Genomic DNA, 8,466 nt, shown 5'->3' with positions numbered 1-8,466 from the left:
CCCTTTATGGCTTAAGCTCCACCAAACAAAACCCATTCTGTAATGCTGCTTGCCTTATCTTTGTCATCAGAGTGTTCTCCCAATTAGTTAAAACCTTTAAGCCTGTTTACAAAGCTGTCTGTTGAATTTAAGTGCCAATTATATGTTTGGAATAAAAAGATGAGATTGGCTTTTAGCTATATATTTTTAAAAGATGGGTGTGTGATTTGTGTCTGGGAATCCAAGACCTTAAATATCTACTGGTCTTGATGAAAGTCAGCGAAATACTAGCTACCCCATAATAGAGGTCTTCCCAGGGCAGCCTGGAGCAATAGAGCAGATTCTGAACCTATGACTGAATTTCTGAAAGAAGAGCTACTCTTCCTCTCACAAAATGAGGACTGATAGGTCTTCTCAGTTTCCTTGGAGACCCACAGGGTACTAGAACAATTCCATCCCCACTTCCACCATGTGTGGGGACATACTATTGGTGTGGGGGCGAGAAACCTAACCCTTTACCCCCAACTGCTAATTTTTTAATTCTTTCTTCCTAGGTCCAGAGAGGACAAGAGGCAACCCCAAAGCTTGCTTTTCTTTTACCTGTACCTTGTGGATCCAACCTCTAACTAAGACCCAAGTTTTTACAGAAAGAAGGATGTTCTTCTGGTCTCACTCTAGAAATCTGACCTAAACACACAGACTTGTTTCTCCAGTAGTAGCCATGGGCTACATCCAAATTATTATTGTTTAAATGTGTCACCCACAGTTCATGTGTTGGGAACCTAATCCCCAACTCAACAGTGTTGAGAGGGGGAACATTTAAGAGGTGATTAGGTCATGAGGGCTCTGCTCTCATGAATGGATAAATTCTGGTATCTTTGGAGTGAGTTAGTCATCATGGGAATGGGTTCCTGATAAAAGAATGAGTTTGATCCCCATCTGTCTTGCTCCCTCTCATGCTCTTTCACCATGTGAAGTCTTCATAATGTTATATGACTCAGCAAGAAGGCCTGCGCCAGATGCAGGTGCTTTGATTTTGAACTTCCCAGCCTCTAGAACTGTGAAAAATAAATTACTTTTCTTTATAAATTACTCAGTCTGTGGTATTCTGTTATAGCAACACAGAAGGGACTAAGACACATTTACAAATATATTTATTTACTTTATTTTCCATGTGAACCATAGATTGTATTTACAAGATTGTTGACTTAGGTTGAGACTTCAGTCTTTTGCCAGTGATCAAAACAAAGCTATCTGGAATATGGCTTATAAGGATGAGTACAGGATTTGGAGACATGACAATGTAAATTTGAGCTCACACTGTGCCATTTTCCTGAACTATGACCCGTAATAGATTTCTGAATTTGGATCTTGGTTTCTCCATAGGTAAAATGGACATAATACTACTTGTATTATTATAAATTTGTTTAGAGTACTTAACACAGCACCTAGCATATAGCAAGTACTTAATAAATACCAGCTCTAATACACAAATATGCCCAGAAAGTTAGAGGTGCCAAACTATAATAAATACTTCATGTCGAGGGACATGGTAAGAAAAAGAGACTCTAAGGTGGAGAAATACCATCTTCTTTGTGTTATTTCTAACTAAAATAGTATGCGGCAGCCCTGGAGAGAGGGCAGAATGGGGAACTGTGGCTGGTATGATTAGTTGAGAGTCAGAGGTAAGTAAATTAATCTCTTACCCAGGGCCTATCATATAAGGCTTACTCTTTTGGAAAATCTGGAAGGACACTAAGAATGTTTAATTGGATTGGGCTGGAATGTGTGTGTGTGTACATGCATGCATGTATGTGAAGCTAAAATGAATTGTGTAATATTCTGATTGCTTTACATATTGTAATACATCCAACCTTCATTTTAAAAAGAATAACAACAACAACAAAAAAACCAAACAAACCTTTTCAACATTAACCTTTTCCTCAAAGAGAGGGAGCTGGGATACAAATCCATAAAGGTCAGTACTTGAGCACACATAAGCCCTGTGTTACGTGACTTCTTGCCCCAGTGTTTTGCCTTAGTAATTTGGAAGCTTCTGAGCTTTATTTGTCAGCCTGGCCCACTTACCCAGCAAAATGAATACCAAGCTGATAATTTGGCCTGCACCTCAGTTATGCAAATTCAGAGGATACAAATGACCCATCCATGCCATGCAACTCTACTGGGGCCCTTGGTTGCTTTTGCTCTGGAAGCCAATGACATCATCTGCTAGACATACTGCACGACACGGGAAGACCTCAAATACAAAGCAAGTTACAGACCTATTTTCTGCCTGGAAGATGCACAGGGGCCCCTCCTGCCTTGCTCATATTTTTATCAGCTGGTGGAAGCTGCATTTATTTTCTCCAAAGAAGAAAAAAAGCTATTGAAACCCCACTCCTGTGTCTTTTATATGGAAATGATTGAGGTACTCTGCTTTTTTAAAAAAGTGGTTGCAGTATCTACAGCCTCTTCCCTTTCAATTACTGAATAGCCTATGTCTGACCTGTCTTTTTTCTCAAAACCAAGCCCTGTTTGCCAACTTCCATTTATGCATAAAATGCACCAGTACTCCAATTTCAGCTGGGGGAAAAATGGTAGATGCCACAGCTATTCACGAAACAGACATTTTTATTTCATTTTAAGCATGCACCTTGGTGCTATAGTGTTAGTAACAAGAAGTCTCACTGTGAAAACGATGATCTTATTTGAAGGATAAAATGCTATTAGCTGACCATGTTGCAGGAAAATTCCTTTGGTGAGTTTTTGATTGAGAGAAGGCTCTGAAGTCAAACCCTAGCCCACGATGTAGCAGTACATGACTTTGGATGTGTAGGGACAGAAAGGTATGATACCTTTCCTTACCTATTGTAAGGGTCCCCAGCTCACACTTTTATAACAAAACACTGGTTAACAAGAGAAAAGCATAACAAATTTACTTAATCAAAGTTTTATGTAACATAATAGGCTTCAGAAATAAAGACCCAAAGATTCAGAGGAAAAATTATTTATTTTTATTCTCGGGTTTGATCAAGAGTGGGCAGCCATGTAGAAATGTGACTGGACAAAAAGACATGATCAAAGCGTAGATTACAGCTGAAGGAAGAAACCCAGCAGGGCCTGTTTGTTCAGATTTTTCTAGCCCTCTGTATAACATTCCTTCCTTCCAGGTATGGGACAGGACCCCCGCAGAATAGGCGTCTTCAAAGGAAAAGAGAGAAGGGAGAGAGTGACCTTTCTAGGTTTTATGTCTTCCTTTTGCAGGAGAGGGGTTCTAGTTTCTATGATGCTCCCTGGGAAAGAGGAATTCTGAATTCGATAACTCACTTCAGGGGAGAAAAAGGGGAGAGTGATAGGAGGGCGAGAGAAGCTGCTTCTGAGGTCCTTCTAATGTTTTTCAGTTCAAAGTACTCCGCATGCCAAGGTGCCATGCTTTGGGGTAATGTGTGCAGAGTCCCAACAGGTGAGATTCAACTATTAAGTTCCAGTTTCCCCATTTGTTAAATGAAGTCTTAATGGAAAATGAAAGAGTGTTCTTCATGAAAAAGATTCAAGTGAGGATTTAACAGTATCCTCCATAAACATGATGTAACACGATTTCTGGCACATGTAGGTGCTTGAGAGATTTTACTATTATGATTAATCTTTGGAGAAAAATTACCAAAAAAATTCGGCTTTTATCTCTCAGTTATATCTACTATAGGTGCATTGGGAGGCTTCATTTATGTTTCCCAATTAGGACATCTCTTTTGTTGATAAGGTGTTCTGACTCCAAATTATTGCCCCATTCATTATTGAAAATGTGGTTTCTCTGAGGGCTCTGTACTGTAATTGCAAAAAAGGACTCTTGGTGACTATAATAACATGATGAGTTAAATTTTCTGATTATCAGGAAATAATTTCTTTTGTGTATAGCCATGTAGCTTAAAACTTTTCTAAGATGTATCATTTCCATCTTTATTTTTTAACATGTATAGTGTACCTAACTGGTTGGCAAGAACACAAGTTTGAGTTTATATAGACTCTTATTTAAATCCTTTGCCCACAATTTATCAGCCATATGACTCCAGGTGGGCAGCTGCTCTGATCCTTAGTCTCTTTACAAAATAGGAAATAAAGACCAATTACCCAGTTTTCAAATTCAACCTTTAGGAGATTTTTAGTATTCTGTAGTACCTAATTTTGAACATCCGCTTTCACTGCAAAATATTAAGAAATAAACTTAGAACGTTTTGGAGATTATAAGCATTTCAAAATCACTGTTGTCATTGCAGGTATTTTTCATAGTAATTCCCAGAAGCCAGAGGTTTTGTTATAAATAAGAACGACAGACAAAATAGTAAAATGGCTGAATTCAATAGTAGTATATGTGTAATTTTTAAGAAACTGCCAAACTTTTCCAAGTGACTATATAATTTGCATTACTGGACTGATATAAATTGACATATTTTAATTGAATAGATCCACTATTTATTGCCATCACAAAATCCTGTATAAGCTTTGTTCTTCATTTTGCAATTGTTCTAAGAGTCTGTTTCATACACACACACACCCCAGAGGCAAGCAGGCAAGCGATACCTCTTGTGTATCTCTGCTGTTGATTGTTTCAGAGTCAGACTGAGCAGTAGGGAAATCAACAATGTATTGGATTTAGCCAATTAGTATAGTTGACCATTCTTCCTAATGTGATTAGCTTCCATTTCCAAATCAGCCTTAGGGCAGAGAACAAAATCTCCTTCTGGACCAACAAACAAAACTACCAATAAATCTGCATGAAAGTAGAAGATGACTTGAAGCAGCTTGGTCTTAACTGACCCTTACAGAATGCCAGAGAAAGAGCTATCTTTTCAAGGAGAAAAAAACCAAAACAACGAAAGGATCATCCCTTTCTTCAAGGAGAAAATACATATTGAATGAACACTTCACCATTTTAGAAATGCCTGCATAACTTTGTCAACTCCTCAAGGGAAAAAACCTTGTTTGTAGGCTCTTCAGGGAGATAGGAAAAAGAATGCTGTACCGGTAAGCAATCCGTCTGAAACATGAATCAGAGAATGCAACTCTTACGTTTTGAGAAATGCTGTTGGTTTAGATAATAATAATAAATATACTAGTTTTGCCCATAGTTCTTTATGTTACTGCTGCCCCTTATGATAAGAAGACTTTTGGCTGGAGAAAAAAAGTTAGAAGATACAAGTAAAACATCTGCAAATATGTAAAAACCTTTTCAAAGTTTTTTTCCTTTAAATCAATCTGCAAGGTAGATTTGTTACAACATAAAATAGAGGACTATAGAGAAATAACAGAGAAGGCAAAAAAATTTTTTTAAAGGATTAGCAAAACTGACATTCTCACTCTCTCACTTCATCTCTAGCCTGATCTTTATCTCTAATTATGTTGAAAGGATAATTGTTTTCTATCACTTTAAAAAGCCACAATTTTCCCTAAGCCAACTGTAATATATGCTAATAAAAATTACTTTGTTAATAAGGGGATTTTGAATTACCAAAAATTTTCTGTTCTTATCCAGGAACAAAAAGATGCCTAACCTTTTTATTTAGCATCTTTTAAAAAGTGGTTTAATCTATTATAGAAATAATATTTAATGATACAGTATTACAATTGCATGAGATTTGCCCACAATATAAATCACCTTTAAATTTGTCCTTGGTGTGTATTTTGGGGATGGTGGCTAATTATTGCTCTCACCTGCTGTAGTCCATTTGCTCTTCATCAGCAGGGAGAATAGAATGCCCATCAGTTGAACATGTGATTTGGGTTGTCTATCAGTAGGATAAGTTTGACCTGACCTGGTATATTAGTCCATTCTCAAGCTGCTAATAAAGATATACCCGAGACTGGGTAATTAATAAAGGAAAGAGGTTTAATTGACTCAAGGTCAGCATGGCTAGGGAGACCTCAGGAAACTTACAATCCTGATGGAAGGAGAAGCATACATGTCCTTCTTCACAAGGCAGCGCCAACAAGTCCCCAGCAAAAGGAGGAAAAGCTCCTTATAAAACTATCTGATCTCTTGAGAACTCATTCATCATCACAAGAAGAGCATGAGGGTAATCATCCGCATGATAATTATTAATGCCTTTTACAGAGTCCCTTCTAGGACACAGGGAATTATGGGCACTATAATTCAAGACGAGACTTATGTAGGTACAGTCAAACCATATCATTCCACCCCTGGGCCAAATCTCATGTCCTCACAATTCAAAACACAATCTTGCCTTTCCAATAGCCCTTCAAAGTCTTTTTTTTTTTTTTTTTGGTGGCAGAGTCTCCCTCTGTCACCCAGGCTGGAGTGCAGTGATGCAATGTTGGCTTACTGCAACGTCTGCCTCCTGGGTTCAAGTGATTCTCCTGCCTCAGCTTCCTGAGTTACAGGGATTACAGGTACACACCAACACACATGGTTAATTTTAATATTTTTGGTAGAGATGGGGTTTCATCATGTTTGCCAAGCTCGTCTCGAACTCCTGAGCTCAAGTGATCCTCCTGCCTTGGCCTCCCAAAGTGCTGGAATTACAAGCATGAGCCACCATGCCCAGACTTAAAGTCTTAACTCATTCCAGAATTAACTCAAAAGTCCAAGTCCAAAGTCTCATCTGAGACAAGGCAAGTCCCTTTTTCCTATGAGACTGAAAAATCAAAAGCAAGTTAGTTACTTCCTAGATACAATGGGGGTACAAGGACTGCATAATGCACCCATTCCAAATGGGAGAAATTGGCTAAAACAAAGGGGTTACAGGTCCCATGCAAGCCTAAAATTCAATATGGCAGTCATTAGACATTAAAGTTCCAAAATGATGTCTACTGACTCCATGTCTCAGGTCCAGGATGCACTGATGCACACTGGGAGGCAGGCCCTCCTGGTCTTGGACAGCTCTGCTCTTGTGGCTATGCAGGGTACAGAACCCCTCCTGGCTGGTCCTCAGCATTTGTGATGAGTTTTTTGATTATGAATTTAATCTTTTTCATTGTTATAGGTCTATTCATATTTTTTTATTTCTTCTTGAGCGGCTACACATCTGAGCTCTGGCTTATGAAACAAGCACAGAAATGTTGCACACCACCTTCGGGCTTATCCCATAAATAAGCCTGAATGTAGTGTGGGTTTTACATGCCTGATTCTCCATGCACTTTTCCATTTCTGGCTAACTACTTGGAACAGTGATGACTACTAGGGAATCCCTAGAAGCCTTGTATTGAAGATGGAGAGCCCACAAGGTGAAAGAAATCAAGTCCCCAAATCACTGTTTGAAAGAAACAAGTCAGGAGAGCTTCCCGCCCAGAAACACCTACACTAGTTTAGCAAATAACCTTTTATTTTATTAGGTCACCGAGATTTGGAGGGACTTACATGTTATAATCATTAGTGATAAAGATCCAAATTTGAAGAACAAAGGATAGATTATAAAATTATTTCAGCTAGGTAAGTGTCTAGCCATTAAGAACAAAAATACTTAGGCTCTTTATCATAAATAATAATGAGTTGCAGATAAAGAGTTGTTTTTTAAGAAATAAAACAAATCCTGTTAAAGCTCTTTGTGAATGCATATACAAACAAGCAGTTACCTTTTAATCAAGATTGGAAACTCTGAAGTTATTAGTTTGGTATAAGAGTAATTGCAGTATTTGCCATTAAAAGTACTTACTTTTCCATCAACCTATATTTTATTTAAAATATAATACAGCCATTTAAATATAGACATTTAAATTATTAATATAAGCATATTTAAAGCTACAGTGTTACAAAGAATGAGATTTTGGAGACTAAGTCATAAAAGGCACTGTAACAACCTCTCTTCTATTTCTCAGATCACTCACTCCAGGAGAAATTAGCTGCTATGTGGTGGGCAGCCCTACAGAGAGGCCCAAGTGGGAAGGAACTAGAGCCTCCTGCCTGCAGTTAGTGGTATACATGCATACAAGCAAGTAACAAGCATTCTTCTAAGAGTTTGACATACATTAGTTCATTTAACTCTCCTAACTCTTTGGTTGTTATGAGATAGTCTCATAACTGGACCAGGATGGTCTCAATGATTTATGATCTTCATTTTACAGATGAGGAAACTGAGTCACAGAAAATTTGTGAAACTTTTTCAGAGTCACATAGGCTGTAAATGATGATACTGGGATGAGAAGAATGCTGCCTCTTATGTCCATGCTCTTAGACACATTACTAGGTTACTAACATGAGCTGAAGATAGGGGTAGAAGGCTGGAGGGCTGAAAAACTGGTCAAAGAAAACAGTATTATCACATCATCACAGTTATGCACTTATAAAATTGTTATATACATATGAAGCCATTTTTAATAAGAAAGTGAAATACTGCAAGTGAATATATATGCAATTTTTAAATTGACTTAGCTCATACAAACACAGTAAATTGTCTTAATTATAATGAACTGACTATTTTTATTCATATGTTACTAATTCAACAAGTATTTAGCCAGTACCTACTACGCCAGGAC

Source organism: Callithrix jacchus, chromosome 9, assembly GCF_049354715.1.
Source record: "Callithrix jacchus isolate 240 chromosome 9, calJac240_pri, whole genome shotgun sequence".
Classification (NCBI taxonomy): Eukaryota; Metazoa; Chordata; class Mammalia; order Primates; family Cebidae; genus Callithrix; species Callithrix jacchus.
This window is presented reverse-complemented; position numbering follows the sequence as displayed.